The sequence below is a fragment of the Dryobates pubescens genome, chromosome 20, assembly GCF_014839835.1.
Source record: "Dryobates pubescens isolate bDryPub1 chromosome 20, bDryPub1.pri, whole genome shotgun sequence".
NCBI lineage: Eukaryota > Metazoa > Chordata > Aves > Piciformes > Picidae > Dryobates > Dryobates pubescens.
This window is the reverse complement of record NC_071631.1, coordinates 7,461,390-7,478,937: the sequence shown is the minus strand read 5'-3', so window position 1 is coordinate 7,478,937 and position 17,548 is coordinate 7,461,390.

Genomic DNA, 17,548 nt, shown 5'->3' with positions numbered 1-17,548 from the left:
GAGACCTCAGAGCTGCATTTCAGTACCTGCAGGGGACCTCCAGGCAGGGTGGGGAGGGACTGTTCAGAAGGGACTGTGGGGACAGGATGAGAGGTGATCAGCCTGGAGAAGAGGAGGCTGAGGGAGACCTCATTGCTCTCTACAGCTCCCTGAGAGGAGGCTGCAGTGAGGTGGGGATCAGGCTCTGCTCCCTAGTCTCAGGTGATAGAAGAAATGGACTGAAGTTGTGCCAGGGGAGGGTTAGGTTGGAGATAAGGAACAATTTCTCTGCTGCAAGAGAGGTCAGAGATTGGCAGATGCTGCCCAGGGAGGCGGTGGAGTCCCCATCCCTGGGCATGTTCCAGAATCCTGTGGCGACAGCAGCTGGGGACAGGGTGGTCTTAGGTTGAAGGTTGGGCTTGAAGATCTTAGAAGGTTTTCCTAGCTGAAACCATTCCATGATTCACAGAATCACAGAATGGTGGAGCTGGAAGGGAGCTCTGGAGATCACTGAGTCCAAGCCCCCTGCCAGAGCAGACACCCAGGGCAGCTCACACAGGAACACGTCCAGGTGGGTTTGGAAAGTCTCCAGTGAAGGAGACTCCACAACCTCTCTGGGCAGCCTGCTCCAGAGCTCTGATCCTCACAGTGAAGAAGTTCCTCCTCATATTGAGGTGGAACCTCCTGTGCTGGAGTTTCCATCCACTGCCTCTTGTCCTACCCTAAGGTGCAACTGAGCAGAGGCTGTCCCTGTCCCTTCCTGACCCCCACCCCTCAGATATTGATAGACATTGATCAGATCCTCTCTCAGTCTTCTCCTCTGCAGACTGAACACCCCCAGGGCTCTCAGCCTCTCCTCCCCAGGCAGTGCTGCAGTCCCTTCAGCATCCTTGTAGCCCTCCCTTGGACTCTCTCCAGCAGATCCCTGTCCCTCCTGAACTGGGGAGCCCAGAACTGGATGTAGTATTCAGGGTGAGGTCTCCAGGGCAAAGCAGAGGGGGAGGAGAACCTCATCCAGCTATGGGATGAGTTGTGTGTGTGGGGGGTGTGTGTGTGTGACAGGTTGGGAATTGTGGATCTTCTCATTTAGGCTAGGCCTGGGGAGTCACAGCACAGGAGTGGAAAGAGGCTGAAGCTTGTGAGGATGTCTCTGAGCTCTCCTCCACGTGCACCAGGAGATGGCTGCTGGGATGTTGCAAAGGCTGCATCCTCCCTTCTGCCCTCTCTGTTCCCACACCGTGCCTCCTCCACTGCAGTCCTGTGGCTGGGGCTAGGGAAGGGCTGGGCACTGTCCTGATCAATACCAGCACTGGGCATTACTCTTGCCAGGAGAAGGTTAATTGTGCCTCCTGCCTGGGGGCACCAGCTGATCACCACAGGGGCCAGGAAGGCTTTTGCTGACTGTGTTCAGCATTTCACAACCCACCAGGTGGAGGAGGCAGGATTTAACCATGTGCTGGAGCATCAGGTGCTGCTTGGGGTGGCAGCTGGGGACATGACTCTGCAAGAGCTAAAGGACCCCTGGGGGGCAAGAGGCTGGGGCTCAGTGGTGCCCAGTGACAGGGCAAGGGGCAGAGGGCACAAACTGGAACCTAGGAGGCTCCATCTAAACAGGAGGAGAAACTTCTTTGGTGTGAGGGTGCAGAGCCCTGGAGCAGGCTGCCCAGAGAGGTTGTGGAGTCTCCTTCTCTGGAGAGCTTCCAACCCCCCCTGGGCATTGTGCTCCTGGGCAAGCTGCCGTGGGTGCCCTGCTGGAGCAGGGGGTTGGACTGGGTGATTCCTGGAGGTCCCTTGCAAGTCCCACCGTGCTGGATTCTGGGATTCCATGACAGCCCTGGGATGTGGAGGGAGGGAAGCCCCCACTCTGCACTCCCTCCACCATTGGGTGGCTCTGGGCTCTCCAGGGTGACACAGGGGCAGAGGGGTTGCCACTGCAGGGCAGAGGGTTATGTCTCCCCATAACCATGGGGTCTGAGCTGCTTCTCTGCCCCCAGCCCTGCTTCAGCTCCTTGTCCCTGTCAAACGTTAGGGCTTGCAGGTGCCACGAGGCTGGAGCTGAGCTGCAGCCAGCAGGGAGATCAGTGAGGGGCTGCAGAGCTGCAAGAATCCCCCCCACAGAGAACCCAGCAGGCAGGCAATGGGGTCAGGGCAAGACCTCCTGCACTGGGAGCTTAGCAGTGGAGAGAAAAGTTTGGCTGCTGCTGCTGCTGAGAAACACAGAAGAGAGACCTCTGCACAGCTGGTCAGGACCTGCTCCTCTGTGTGTCTGTCTGTCTGCAGCCCCCCCGTGCTGCCTCACTGTCTGTTCCCAGACATCCCCACCCCCCTTTTCCCTCTCTTCTCCCTCTTGTATTTATAGTCTGTGCCCGTGGCCTCGGCTCCAGCCTCGCGTGTGACCTACTTACAGCCCCGGCTTTGCCTTTTCTCTCCCGAACAATGACTGCGGCCAGCTGCACGCAGCCTGCTCCCAGCGGCTCTGCACAGCCTCCCCCCCGGCGGCTCAGCACAGCCTCCCCCCCAGCCCACAGCAGCCCCAGCGCCGGTGGCTGCTGCAGGCTCAGCACCCCAGCTGCCCTGGACGCTGCCCTGGACGCTGCCCTGGACTCTGCCCTGGACGCTGCCCGGGACACTGCCCTGGACGCTGCCCGGGACACTGCCCTGGGCTCTCACCCTGCGGTTAACACCCAGCCAGGAGCTGGCAGGCAGGGCACAGCCTGCAGGCAGCGAGCTCAGGGTGCTGAGGGCAGGGTGCTCAGCCAGAGGATTGTCCCAGCTGTGCCTGGGGCCAGCCTGCAGCGTCCCAGCTGTGCTCACCCCTGTGCCAGTGGCTGGCTACTTCCCATGATAGAATCACAGAGTAGTGTGGGTTGGAAAAGCTCTCCAGGATCATCCAGTCCAATCTTCAACCCAACCCCACCATGGCCACCAAACCCTGTCCCAACTTTCAGCCCCACCTTGCCCCCAAAGTATCTCCAGTCCCCTTTGCCTGGGGCTGCTATCCACAGGGGGCTGTGGGGCAGGGCTAGGAGCCAGGGCTGGGGCCTGTGGGGCAGGCTGGGGTCTGTGGAGTAGGGCTAGGGGCTGTGAGCTGGGGCTGTGAGCCAAGGCTGTGGGCTGTGGGGCAGGCTGTGTTGCAGGCTGTGGGATAGTGGGGCAGGCTGAGCTGCAGGCTGGGGGGCTGTGGGGCAGGGCTGGGGGCTGTGAACCAAGGCTGTGGGCTGTGAACCAAGGCTGTGGGCTGTGAGTCAGGCTGGGGGCTGTGGGGTGCTGTAGCTCCAGCTCCACCTGCCCAGCGCAGAGCAGGAGGTGTCCATCACAGCCAGCCCCCGGCACAGACCTGCCGCTGGCGCCGCGCATCCCGGAGCAGGGATCGCGACCCAGCCTTATCTCAGCGCCGTTTTCACCCCGCGGGCTGCTGGCCCCCCGCCTCTGCACGCCCCAGGTGGCTTCTGCAACCTCCCCCCCCGGCTCCCTGTGCCGAGGCAGAGGGCAGCCGGGAGCTGCGCCCTGCCCGGGGCTGCGCCCTGCCCGCGGCGGTGCCAGCGCAGCGGTGCAGCTCCCGCGCCGCAGAGCAGCCTTGACAGGGGCTGTAAATTGTCAGGCCCCGTAAAGCATTTAATGATTTTGAATTTATCTGCATCGATAAATACATGACAAGGTAACAGTCAAATAAATACCCATTAGTGCAGGCTCTCTCTTCTTTTTAATTACGAGCTCGGCTGTAACCAATCATTTTCTGCTAAGCAAGCGCTGCAGGAAATCTTCATTAGCGGCAGCCCCGGCCCCGGCCCCGGCCCCGCTCGGCTCCGCAGCCTGCAGAGGAGGCAGCAAACTGGGAGGCAGCTTTGGCCCCGGATGCATCCTGCTCCCGCCCAGCACAGGCAGAAAGCTGCCCGCTGGTAGGGGTCTGCTGGGCATCCACCACCTTGCAGAGAGCAGCCTTGGGCTAGTGGGAAGTGTCCCTGCCCTTGGCAGCTGGACGGTCTTGACGGTCCTTCCCAACCCAAACCACTCCTTGGTGATTCTCTGCCCCTTGCTGTGCTGTGCAGATGCCTTGGTGTCAAGCTGAACTCTCTGCTGGGGCCCTTGCTGCCCAAGCTTGCACTGGCACTGCTGGGTCTCCTGCCTTCCCCTGCCAGCCTGGGGAAGCCTTCCAGTGGGGCTCAGACCAGATCAGGAGGATGGGGGCTGATACCTGCTGCTCCAGACTAGGCTGGAGCTATCATCGAGTCACAGAATGGGTTGGGTTTGGAAGGGACCTCAAAGCTCATCCAGTTCCAACCCCCTGCCATGGGCAGGGACACCTCCCACCAGCACAGCTTGCTCAAGGCCTCATCCAGCCTGGCCTTCAACACCTCCAGGGAGGGGACATCCACAGCCTCCCTGGGCTACCTGTGCCAGTGTCTCCCCATCCTCACTCTCAACAATCTCTTCCTCATCTCCAGTTTAGGTCTCCAGGTAGTGTCCAGGGAGCAGGGTCTGGGGCAGTGATCCTGGCTGGGGGCTCTGCACACCCCGTGGGCAGCATTTCCTGCAGGAAGATGCCAGGTTCTCAAAGCTCATGCAGGGGGGGGGTGGGTCTCATGTCTGGGCCATCACTGCACCCTCACCACTCACCTCTACACTGGGCAAGCCAGAAAGTGCCAGGTCAGGGTCTCAGAGCAAGCCCTGCTTGGCAGGTGTGCCAGGCTAGAGGAGGGGCATGACAGGTTGGACTCGATGACCTTTGAGGTCTCTTCCAACCTTAGTGATACTGTGAAAAAAACACAGACATGCTGAGAGACAGAAGTGGGCAAGGGGCTGAGCTGGGAAATCTCAGAGCTCCAGCTCCTGTGTCAGCTGTGGTGCCACTGCCACCAGTGCTTGCTGCCAGCGCTAAGGAGCAGTGACAGACACAGAGGGAGTGCCAGTTCCTGGCTGGCACGGCCCTGGCACGGCTGGAGCAGGGTCAGGATGACATAGCACTGGCAGAGATAGAGCAGGGTCAGGTTGGTGGCCCTGGCAGAGATGGATCAGGGTCAGGCTGGTGACTCTGGCAAGGATTGAGCAGGGTCAAGATTGTGACCATGTTAGGGCTGGAGCAGGGTCAGGATGGTGTGGCCCTGACAGGGATGGAGCAGGGTCAGGCTGTGTGCAGAGCTGGGGCAGGGGTTGGTAAAGGATCAGAGCTGAGGGCATGACCTGCTGTGGCAGTTGGCAGCATCTTCCCTCTGTGTCAGAGCAGTGGCTCTGAGAGGGGCAGAGGAGAAGCTGGCTCCGAGAGGGGCAGAGGAGAAGCTGGCTCCGAGAGGGGCAGAGGCAGAAGCTGTCTCTGAGAGGGGCAGAGGCAGAAGCTGGCTCTGAGAGGGGCAGAGGCAGAAGCTGGCTCCGAGAGGGGCAGAGGCAGAAGCTGTCTCCGAGAGGGGCAGAGGCAGAAGCTGTCTCTGAGAGGGGCAGAGGCAGAAGCTGTCTCCGAGAGGGGCAGAGGCAGAAGCTGTCTCTGAGAGGGGCAGAGGCAGAAGCTGGCTCCGAGAGGGGCAGAGGCAGAAGCTGGCTCCAAGAGGGGCAGAGGCAGAAGCTGTCCCTGAGAGGGGCAGAGGCAGAAGCTGACTCTGAGAGGGGCAGAGGCAGAAGCTGTCTCTGAGAGGGGCAGAGGAGAAGCTGTCTCCGAGAGGGGCAGAGGAGAGGCTGTCTCTGAGAGGGGCAGAGGCAGAAGCTGTCTCTGAGAGGGGCAGAGGCAGAAGCTGTCCCTGAGAGGGGCAGAGGCAGAAGCTGTCTCTGAGAGGGGCAGAGGCAGAAGCTGTCTCCGAGAGGGGCAGAGGCAGAAGCTGGCTCCGAGAGGGGCAGAGGCAGAAGCTGTCCCTGAGAGGGGCAGAGGCAGAAGCTGTCTCTGAGAGGGGCAGAGGCAGAAGCTGTCTCTGAGAGGGGCAGAGGCAGAAGCTGTCTCCGAGAGGGGCAGAGGCAGAAGCTGTCTCTGAGAGGGGCAGAGGCAGAAGCTGTCTCCGAGAGGGGCAGAGGCAGAAGCTGGCTCCTTGGCTGTGCCTTAGCTGTGGCTGGCAGCATTTTTCCAGCAGAGCAGCTTTTAAGGGCTGGGTGTCTCCCGGGAACGCCTCCCTCCTGCTGGTGGGGTTGGGGGTTTCGCCGTGCGGTGGCTTTGTTTTTTCTCTTTGGTGGAGAAGTGTCACATCAAATGATTTCAACTCTCCCATTCCGTTTCAATAACGTGGCAAAGAAGCCCTTCCAAGGGGAGCTGAACATTTCAATTTGACATTATCCTCTGGTTTCATTTCATTTGGGCTTTCCTATTATCATATCCCTTCAAATCTACATTTCTATTCCAGCCAGCAGCTTCCTCTCTAATGATTCTGCAGCAGCAAAAACCCAACTCAACAGTTTGATGTTTCTGGGGTGGGAAAGGGGGTGGGGGGTGGGGGGGAAGGGAATTTCCACCACTCTCCCCCTCCCCCCACCCCCAAAAACCTGTGCATTGTGGAAAAGTCTGCAGTGGGAAGCCCTCAGCGTCCCGGGGGAGGGAGCTGCCATCTTGCAGCTGGGCTCTGGCTCCAGCAAAGAGCAGCGTGGCAGAGGCAGCAGCAAGCCAGGGGCACTTTGTCCTGTGCTGGACGCAGGGGGAAGGACACCAGATGTGACCTGCTCTGTGCTGGGCAGCTGTATATAGTGAGTGACAGAGCTGACAGGGAGGCAGGTGAAGGCGCTGGACAGGTAGTGGAGAGAAACTCATTGATAGGGCTGAGGAAAGAAGATGCCCTTGGTGCCCAGAGCAGCTCCAGGATGGTACCCACAGCAGCTCCAGGATGGTGCCCAGAGCAGCTCCAGGATGGTGCCCAGAGCAGCTCCGGGATGGTGCCCACAGCAGCTCCAGGATGGTGCCCACAGCAGCTCCAGGATGGTGCCCACAGCAGCTCCGGGATGGTGCCCAGAGCAGCTCCAGGATGGTGCCCAGAGGAGCTGCAGGATGGTACCCACAGCAGCTCCAGGATGGTGCCCAGAGCAGCTCCGGGATGGTGCCCAGAGCAGCTCCAGGATGGTGCCCACAGCAGCTCCGGGATGGTGCCCAGAGCAGCTCCAGGATGGTGCCCAGAGGAGCTGCAGGAAGCATTTGCTGCCCCTGGGAAGCAGGGCAGGCTGGATGCAAGCTCTGCTCCCGCGAGTGGCAAAGCACAAAGAGAGTTTCCTTGAGGGGCTCCACAGGGAGGTTTTGTCCGGGCAGGATGGGAAGGAGCCAGGTCCTTGCCTCTGTGATCCACCGGCCCCCAGGGGCTGGGATGTGACTCTGCTCCCCAGCAGCGAGGGGAGGCAGGATCCTGCTTTGTCCTTTGTTGGAGCAGCACTGGTGGCATCTGGGCTGTGGCTTCGCCTTGTCTGGGCACACCCTGCCTGCCCCAGTGGCACGGCAGGGTTGATGCAGCTGGTGCCAGGGCTGAGTGCTGGGCTGCAGCTCTTTCCTCAGAGGAGGTGGCAGGGCAGCAGGGTCCCCTGGCACTGCCCCTGGCTCCATGCTCCACACACGTGGCTCATCCCCTCCCTGGGCAGCGAGAGCCTGTGGTGGGCTGCCCGAGTGCCCTGCTGCCTGCGTGCCACCTGCTCCCTGCCTGCAGCCTGCCAGGCTCCTGTCCCTCGCTCTCCAGCGTCCCCCTTGTTAGCAGGATGGATTAAAAGCTGTTCTAATGGATATTTATGATGCCCATCACAGCCTTTCACTGCCTGTCCTTGCCCATCACAGTTGCTGCTGCTGCCACGTGCCCAGGCACCCCATGGGGACGAGGGTCCTTCAGCCTTGCAGGGGGGAGCCTGGGTGCCAGGAGCCATCAGCACACCCCAACACTTCCCCAGGAGGCTTCAGACAGGCTCCCCTCTGCATCCCCACATTGATCTCATAGGAGAACCATCCATGAGTACCCCCCTGTACCTTTTGAGTCCTACTCAGAGGTCACAGAACAGTGGGGGCTGGAAGGGACCCCTGGAGCTCATCCAGTCCAAGCCCCCTGCTCCAGCAGGACACCCACAGCAGCTTGCCCAGGAGCACAATGGCCAGGGGGGGCTGGAAGCTCTCCAGAGAAGGAGAATCCATACCCTCTCTGGGCAGCCTGCTCCAGGGCTCTGGCAGTAGATGGGGAAACTGAGGCAGAGTGAGGAGTGAGCAGACAATGCCACTCATTGCCACTGCTGCCAGCAGGGGCACAGAGGCAGCAGGTAGTGGCAAGAACCATGGGCAAGTGCTGTGGGAAGCAGCCTCTGTGCTGCCTTTTGAAGCTGGTGGTGCTCCTGGAGCACATGGAAAACCCCAGGCTCCCTCTCCCTGGCTCTAAATGAAGCTCCCCCAGGGCAGCATATTAAACTTGACCTGTGCACCACCTCCAAGATTAACATCAGAGGAGGAAGAATTAAAGGTCTGTGGAGGGCAGCTGAAGGGAGGAGGCAGGCACAGCTCTCCTCCCCTGCTCTGGGAAGGGGTGGAAGGGCAGCTCCCCTGGGATGTGTGCAGGACAGCTCTGCCCGGCTGCTGGAGGAGTATGGTGGCCTGAATGCCACTTGTGCTGCCAAGGGAAGTCGATGTTCTCTTTCCCCAGCTTGCTGATGACATGGAAGGCAAGACAAGTCCCCTCTGAGGCAGCAGAGGAAGCCAGGCATGATTGGCTTCCTGCGGTGCAGATGGAGCTGCTGGCCTGGCACAGCCCTGCTGGCCTGGCACAGCCCTGCTGCCCACGGGGTGGGGCACTGCAGGCCCTGGGGACCCAGCTGGGGCAGGCAGAGGGGCTGGCACCCAGGGTCCCAGCAGGCTCCCCACAGGGCTCATGCTCCCCTGCTCTGCACCACAAGCTGGGCTGCTCTGGGTTGTTGTGCACAAATGCTGCCTCCCCTCCACCTCTGGGTCACATCCAGACTCTTTTACACAGGAGCACAGCATGGTGGAGGTTGGAAGGGACCTCTGGAGATCATCCAGTCCAGCCTGCCCTCTGAGCTCACACAGGAACACATCCAGGTGGGGTTTGAATGTCTCCAGAGATGGAGGCTCCACCACCTCTCTGCCAGCCTGTTCCAGGGCTCTGCCAGCCTTCAATCACAGAAGTTCCTCCTCATGTTCAGAAGAACCTCTGATGTTCAGTCTGTGCCCAGTGCCCCTTGTGCTGTCCCTGGGCACCACTGAGCAAAGCCTGGTCCCATCCTCCTGACCCTCACCCTTGAAGTATTGATCAGCATTGATCAGATGCCCCTCAGGCTGCTCTGCTCCAGACCAAAGCCCCAATTCTCTCAGCCTTTCCTCCTCACAGAGATGTTCCAGGCCCCTCAGCATCTCTGCTGTCCCTCTCCAGCAGTTCCCTGTCCTTGAACTGGGAAGGCCAGAGCTGGGCACTGTACTGCAGCTGTGGCCTCACCAGGGCAGAGCAGAGAGGCAGGAGAACCTCCCTTGCCCTGTTGGCCACACTGCCCTCACTGCCCCCCCCAGGGATGCCATTGGCATTGTCAGCCACAAGGGCACCTTGCTGGCTCATGGGCATCCTGCTGTCCACCAGGGCTCCCAGGTCCTTTTCCCAGGGCTGCTCTCCAACAGCTGAGCCCCCAGCCTGTGCTCATCCCTGGGGTTGATCTTCTCCAGGTGCAGGACTTTAGCTTTCTGGGAAGCTGAGGCACAGGAATGCTGCAGAAGGAAAGTATCTGAAGGGGACTATAGGAAGGCTGGGGAGGGACTGTGTGGAAGAGCCTGTGGGGATAGAATGAGGATGAAAGTGGAGCAGGGCAGAGTTAGGTTGGACACCAGGAGGAAGTTACGCACCGTGACAGTGTGGAGACGCTGGAACAGGCTGCCCAGGGAGGTGCTGGAGGCTCCCTCCATGGAGACATTCAGGATCAGCCTTGATGTGGCCCTGGGCAGCCTGCTCTAGCTGGAGATGTCCCTGCTGGCTGCAGGGGAGTTGGACAAGGTTCCCTTGGAGGGTCCCCTCCAACCAATGCAATCTGTGACTCTGTGAACCTGTGGTGGGCCCAAGCTGCACCCAGCCCTGGCTGCGGGTGGCAACGTCGGGGCTGCTCCTGCTCTCCCCGGTGCCTGGCAGCGAGGGAGCAGGTCTGGCACCACATCACACCCACCCCATCAGGCAGCAGGAGACACCTCAGGCACTGAAGAGCTTTCAGGAGCTGACAAGGCTGCGAGGATGAAAAGTTCAGCAGCAGTGCCGGGGCCGTGTCGGTGTCTGCGGCAGCGGCGGCAGCGCCGGGGCCGTCTGCAGAAAAGGTCACCCTTCAGCAGCCTGCAGTCACCAGCCCCGGGGCCTGCCTCTTGCTGCCCTTAATGAGGTGACCTTCACACTGGCCGAGGCGAGGAGCCGACAGGGCAGGCTTGAGCAGCAGCTTTGCGCTGCCTCGGCTCTGCCTGGCGGAGGTGGAGAGCACCATGGACAGACGCCGGAGCGCCGGCCGTGCTTGCTCCGCTTCCCCCTTCCTGGCTCTGCTGCCTGTAAATGCTGAGCCGCTGGGGTGCGGCATCCCTGGAGGAGGTCAAGCCCAGGCTGCATGAGGCTTTGAGTGGCCTGGTTTAGGGGGAAGTGTCCCTGACCATGGCAGAGGGGTTGGGGTGGAGATGACTGGGGGGCTGGAGCAGCTCTGCTATGGGGACAGGCTGAGGGAGCTCAGAGTGTTCAGCCTGGAGAAGAGAAGGCTCCAGGGAGACCTTAGAGCAGCCTTCCAGTACCTGAAGGGACTCCAAGAAGGCTGCAGAGGGACTGTTTCCAAAGGTCTGCAGTGACAGGACCAGGGGCAATTGTTTGAGATGAGAGCAGAGCAGACTGAGATTGGATGTGAGGAACAACTTCTGCACCATGAGGCTGCTGGAACCCTGCAACAGGTTGCAAGAGCAGCCTCAGGGCTCCCAAATCAGCCTCAGCCTCACCCAGGAGGGTGAGGCAACCCCAGCTGCCAGGGCCCCACCACATGAGCAATGCCCAGTGCAGCCCACTCCTGCCAGCAGTGTGGTGCCCACCCTGCTGGAGAAGACGAGCAGCTGGGGTCCAGCCAGTGCCCACAGCCCCTGGTCAGCACTCTGAGAGCCCTGAGGCCTGGCTCTTGGTGGCTCTGCTGAACATCCCAGCACTGCAGCTCCTCTCATCACAGGATCACAGAATGCTCTGGGTTGGAAGGGACCTCCAAAGCTCATCCAGTCCAAGCCCTGCAGTCAGCAGGGAAATACTCCACCAGATCAGGTCGAGCCTCACCTTGAGTATCTCCAGGGATGGAGCCTCAAACACCTCCCTGGGCAACCTGTTGCAGTGTTCCAGCAGCCTCCTGGTGCAGAACTTGTTCCTCACATCCAATCTCAGTCTGCTCTGCTCTAGTTTGAGGCCACTTCCCCTCATCCTGTCACTACAGGCCTTTGGAATGATCCCAGGAAATTCCCTGAGCAGGGAACGTGGACCTGGGTCCAAAATGTTCCTTGCAGGGGGTTGGCTGTGCCAAGTTCCAGAAGAGTCAGGATTGCCAGGGGCATGTGTGACATTTGCACTGGCAGCCAGCAGAACACAGCCTGTTACCACTTCACTGCCCCAGCCGTGCCCAGCTGTGGGCTGCAGAAGGGGAAGCAGAGGGTTGCCAGGCTGGCTTGGCACAGAAAGCTGAGCTCTGTCCCATGCCATTCCCACGGGGAGCAGAAGCTCCTGGCCTCCCTCTCCCACCACAAATGCAACTGCCCAAACTCAGGCACTTGTCTGCAAGCCAGGAGGAAATTCTGCCTCCTAGGCTGTAGCTCAAAGGTTACCCTCCCAGGAGAGCTGACTGCCATGCAGAGATGACCTACATGGAGAAGGCTCTTGTGAGACCCTTTCTGGAGGGAGGAAGAGGCCAAGAAACCACAGCATGGACTCACCAAAATGCTGTGGTCTGCTCTTAAATCTGTGATGAACTGGAACAGCTCCAGCCCCAGTGAGCCTCCCCCTGTCCCTCATCACCAGAGGTCTCTTCCCGTGGGCCATGGTGCTCTCTGGACAGGACAAGCCACCCTTCCTGCCTAGGCCTTGTCACCCTTCCTCTTTAGCCATCTGCTCCCCATGTGTACTGCATCTCCAAGCCCCAGAGCATCTGTCCTGGCCTCAGCTCTGCCTCCCTAAAATCCCTCACCTCCCTTGTCCCAGGCTGAGGGATTTGGAGCTGTTCAGCCTAGAGAAGAGAAGGCTGCAGGGAGACCACAGAGCAGCCTTCCAGTACCTGAAGGGCTCCTGGAGAGCTGGGGAGGGACTTTGGACAAGGGCTGGGAGTGCCAGGATGAGGGACAATGGCTTTGAGCCGGGAGAGAGGAAATTGAGAGTAGAGATGAGGAAGAAATTGTTGAGAGTGAGGGTGGGGAGACACTGGCACAGGTTGCCCAGGGAGGCTGTGGCTGCCTCCTGCCTGGAGGTGTTGAAGGCCAGGCTGGATGAGGCTTTGATCAAGCTGGGCTGCTGGGAGGTGTCCCTGCCCATGGCAGGGGGCTGGCACTGGATGAGCTTTGGTGTCCCTTCCAACCCAACCCATTCTGTAATTCTATGATTCCTCCCACCCCCCAGCCCCCAGCTCTGCTGCTGTGGGAGCTGAGTGCTGTCCTCAGGGGGGCTGAGCCGTGCAGGGTGGCTGCTGTGGCTCTGCCTCCGGGCCTCAACTGTAGGAACCCACGCAGCAGCCTCACCTGGCCAGGGACATCCCTCTGGGCCCTGCTGAGTGCCTGCAAGAGCTGCTCTGTGCTTCTCCTGCGACAGCAGCTGGGGTCAAGATGAAAAGGACCGGGGGTAGAGCAGCCTGGGCTGCTTGTGGTGGTGCTGCCTCCCGAGGGGATGGGGAGCGGTGTGGGAGAGGAGAGGCAGGAGACAGCAGCAGCAGCCAGAGCAAATGGGTCTTTATTTTATCTCCAGGATAAAAAGGAATATGGAAACCAGGTTCTTCAGAGGAGGTGCCTTCATCTGGCTGCAGAGTGTTTGATCATGGTAGATGTTGTACAAGGAGGTGCACGGCAGAATTAGCATCAGAGGAGGAGATGGAGCTGAAGAGCAGCGCAAGAGTTCCCCCGTGGTGACCTGGGCTCCTGTTGCGTGCTTGAAGGGAGGAGAGCAGGAGAGCACAGGAGCTGCCATGGCTGTCAAACCGGGGGGCAGGAGGCAGCAGGGCTCCCCAGCTGCCCCCAGCTGCCCAGGGGTTTTCCTGTTCTCTGCCTGCTGGGAGCTGGGTCTGGGAGTGTGTGAGAGCAGCCCTGCCACAGCTTCCCAGCTCCTGCCCAGGCAAAGAGGGCACAGCATGGAGAAGAGACACACAACCCAGGTCCCTCAGAGCCTTCCCAGCCCTGGCAGGCTGAAAGCACCCCCCCAGAGCGATGGGAAACCAGGATGGCAAGATGTGGATCCGTGTCAGCTGGGCCGGTGGGGCCAGGCTGCTCCTGAGCGGGGAATCCCCTCGGGTCGGGATTCAGAGCAGTGGCATGTAGCAAGGAGGACAAAGGGATCTTGGAGCCAAGGATCCTGGGGCTGGGAGCTCTGGCATCCCCAGCAGAGCAGGAATTCTTGCCTCTTTTTCCACATCAGTGCCCCTAATCATCCATCCATCACCCGGCCCGTCTGTCCAGAGTCCCCCAGCAGGTGTGGGGATGGATGGCACGCCTGGCACTGCCAGCCCCTGCTCTGTCTGCATGCTTGCTTAGCTATAGAGCAAGAGCCATTTCCAGAGCCTCATTAGTATTTGCGTTGTTGCATGGCTGTCTAAGAGGAGTAGCAGCTAAGTGAGCCAGTCAGAGCTTGCTAATTTGCATGTTAATGAAGCCCGCAGAACGCAGCTCAGAGAGACTGGCAAGTAGACCTCCAACGGCTCCATCTATACATGCAGGCTGTATGTGCTTCAGAGGCACAGCAAACACTGCAGGCAGACACCCAGATGGCTGCAGAGACAGACAGACAGATGGCTGCACACAGACGTCCTGGATAGGGGGAGTGGGGGGTTGGTGGTGGGGGGGAAATCTCTGTGGAGGGAGGTAGGGTGCAGTGCTGGAGAGAAGGGGGAAGGACAGCAAGATGGATAGATGGAGAGATAAAAAATATGAGTGGAGAAACAGATTAGTCAAGGGCTGTGAGCATGCTTGGAAATAAGAATCTTTACCATTTATTCCTCTCTCTCTCTCTCTCTTCCCCCCCCCCCCCCCAAGCCTCTCATGGCTGTGCACAATCCCTGGCAGAGCCCAGCCCCTGCTGGAGCTGTCATCTGTCCCTGCTCTGGAGGGTGCTGCCTCCAGAGAGGCAGAGGCTGAGCACCCAGACAGACATGCCATGGCTGATGGACAGATGGACACAGGGCTGGCTTCTCAATGGGCAGCTGCCCAGCCCTGACTCTGGGAGGAGCCTGACCAGGGGGCTGGTGAATGAGGCTTTGGTCATGAGCAGGTGACCTATGCTGGAAGCCCGAAGAGCCAACCGTGGCCTGGGCTGCATCCCGAGAAGCTTGGCCAGCAGGTCAAGGGAGGTGACTCTGCCCCTCTGCTCTGCTCTGCTCAGACCCCACCTGCAGCACTGCCTCCAGCTCTGGGGCCCCAGCACAAGAAGGACCTGGAGATGTCCAGAGGAGGACACAAAGATGATCAGAGGGATGAGAACCTCCCCTATGGGGACAGGCTGGGAGAGTTGGGGCTGTGCAGCCTGGAGAAGAGAAGGCTCCAGGGAGACCACAGAGCAGCCTTCCAGTACCTGAAGGGCTCCAGGAGAGCTGGGGAGGGACTCTGGACAAGGGCTGGGAGGGACAGGATGAGGGACAATGGCTTTGAGCTGGGAGAGGGGAGATTGAGACTGGAGATGAGGAAGAAATTGTTGAGAGTGAGGGTGGGGAGACACTGGCACAGGTTGCCCAGGGAGGCTGTGGCTGTCCCCTCCCTGGAGGTATTCCAGGCCAGGTTGGATGAGACCTTGAGCAGCCTGGGCTGGTGGGAGGTGTCCCTGCCCATGGCAGGGGGTTGGGACTGGATGAGCCTTGAGGTCCCTTCCAGCCCTGACACTTCTGTGATTCTATGACATTGCAGTCCTGGGCAACCTGCTCCAGGTGACTCTGCTTTGGCTTGGACTGGGTGATCTCCAGAGTTCCCTTCCAGCCCCTACCATCCTGTGATCTGGGATTCTGTGGTCTCTGGACACAGTTCAGGCTGGGAAGTTCAGGGAGAGGAAGTTTTCAGACCCCAAACCTCAGCAGGGCTCCCTGGGGCCCAAGCTCTCCCTGTTTGCTTGGTCAGGGTGGTTGGATGCCAGGCAGGGCTGGATCCAAAGGCAACCTGCAGAGGCCAGTGCCTTGTCCCTGCTCTTAGGTGGACTGAGATGTCCCTTGGGCTCTCCAGAGGCCACTGAGCTGTGCAGGGGTGCTGCAGGAACATGCACAGGAGGAGGAGAGGAACCTCTTGGAGGTTGGTCAGCCTGGACCAGCTTCCCTCCCTGATCCTGGTCTGATGTGCCCAGGAATTACAGGGGCAGGAGGAGGCAGGTTTTGTCCAGGCCAGGGCTGTGTGCAGGGCTGGCACACAGCTGGGTGCCAGTGCTGCCAGGTCTCACACAGCTCTGGTGTCTGAGGTGTCACTCAGCACAGCCAGCCCCTGCCATGCCCATTAGCTGCAGCACTGATGCAGAGCAGCCCTGGGCCTGACGGCCCCTGCAGAGGAGCATGACAGGGCTGGCACGGGCAGCACGGGCACAAAGAGCAGATGCCCCCACCCAGGCACACATGGGCTCTGCAGACAGACCCAGAACTGCCAGGCACTGGGCACAGGACCACAGCATCCTGGAGCATTGCTGCCTTGCAGAGCTCTGAGCTGAGATGTCTGTCCTGCTGCATCCTGGCCTCACCTGGGCAGTGGTAGGCAGGGGTGGGCAGGGATGGGCAGGGGTGGGCAGGGGTGGGCAGGGATGGCCAGAGGTGGGCAGTGGTGGGCAGGGATGGGCAGGGGTGGGCAGCTTCATCCCTTACCCCTGCTCAGATCCCCCTGCCCTTGCCCTCTTTTTTTGAACTAAGAGGAATTCCTGCCATGGGCAGGGACCCCTCCCACCAGCACAGCTTGCTCAAGGCCTCATCCAGCCTGGCCTTCAACACCTCCAGGGAGGAGGCAGCCACAGCCTCCCTGGGCAACCTGTGCCAGTGTCTCCTCACCTTCTCTCTCAACAATTTCTTCCCCATCTCCAGTCTCAGTCTCCCCTCTCCCAGCTCAAAGCCATTGTCCCTCATCCTGGCACTTCCAGCCCTTGTCAGGCCCTCCCCTGCTCTTCTGGAGCCCCTTCAGGTACTGGAAGCTGATCTAAGGTCTTCCTGGAGCTTTCTCTTCTCCAGGCTGCGCAGCCCCAACTGTTTCAGCCTGGCCCTTTGGGGGAGGTTCTCATCCCCTGATCACTTTTTGTCCTCCTCTGGATCCTCTCCATCAGCTCCAGGTCCTTCTTGTGCTGGGAGCCCCAGAACTGGAGGCAGTGCTGCAGGCTTCTACAATAGATACATTGATTGATTGATTGATTGATTGACTGATGGATGGATTGATTCTCCTTTTAGAACCTATCATTTACACAGCTCCTCCTCATGGCTGCCTGCAAAGTGCTTTGAAACCTCCATCTGGAGGAGCCCCCAGACACGCAGAGCATCATTAATTCCTGGCAGGGATTGTTTGGGTGCCCCTCTCCTCACAGGTCAGGTCTCACCCCCCACGCTCCCCAGGGCCTGTGGAGCCTGGACACAAAGTCCTTGGAGCTATCAGGGCCACGTTGCATAATTGAGGTGATGCCTGGACAATCCCTGCCTGTTCTGCTGGGGGATTTGTATGCAGCTGGGAGCCTGGGGCCAGGCAGTCCTGTGGGAATGGCTGGCAGTGGATTAGAGGCTGTTGACAGCTCCACAGTGCAGGGATGGGGCTGGAGGGATTGCTCTGCAGCTCAGCAGGGCTGCTCCTGGCCTGGTTCTTTTGGGGCATTTCAAAGAGTCCCTCTGAGCATTGCAGGGTGCATCCCGTGCTGTCTTTGGGCTATCCCTAAAGCAAGGACAAAGGCAGGGGAAATAGTGCTGGAAGGTCCTGGCTAGATCCAGCCCTGGCTGCCAACAGCTCCACACCTGGGTCTGTGGCCTCAGGCTGCCCCAGGGGAGGTTTAATTTGGACATTAGAAGAAACTTCTTCACTCAAAGGGTTCTGAAAGCCTGGCACAGGCTGCCCAGGGAGGTGGTTGAATCCCTATCTCTGGAAGGGTTGAAAAGAGGCAGGGATGTGGTGCTGAGGGTCATGGCCTTGGTAGAGGTAGAGAATGGTTGGAGTGGATGAGCTCAAAGCGCTGTTCCAGCCAAAACACTTCTGTGAGTCTCTGGGAGAGAGGCAGATGGGGCAGGTGTGCACTTGTGGCCCTTAGGCTGTGCAGGGATGGGGATGTGGGGTTGGAACTGGCTGATCTTTCAGGTCCCTTCCAATCCAACCCATTCTATGAGTCTATGGATCCTGCCCATGGACACCCAGGCTTTGGCACAGGGGTTGTACCTAAGCTCCTGCTGGCAGAAGCAGCTGGGCTGAGCCCTCAGTGTCTTGCAGCCACTGCCCAGCAGCACTCCAGGTATCCATCAG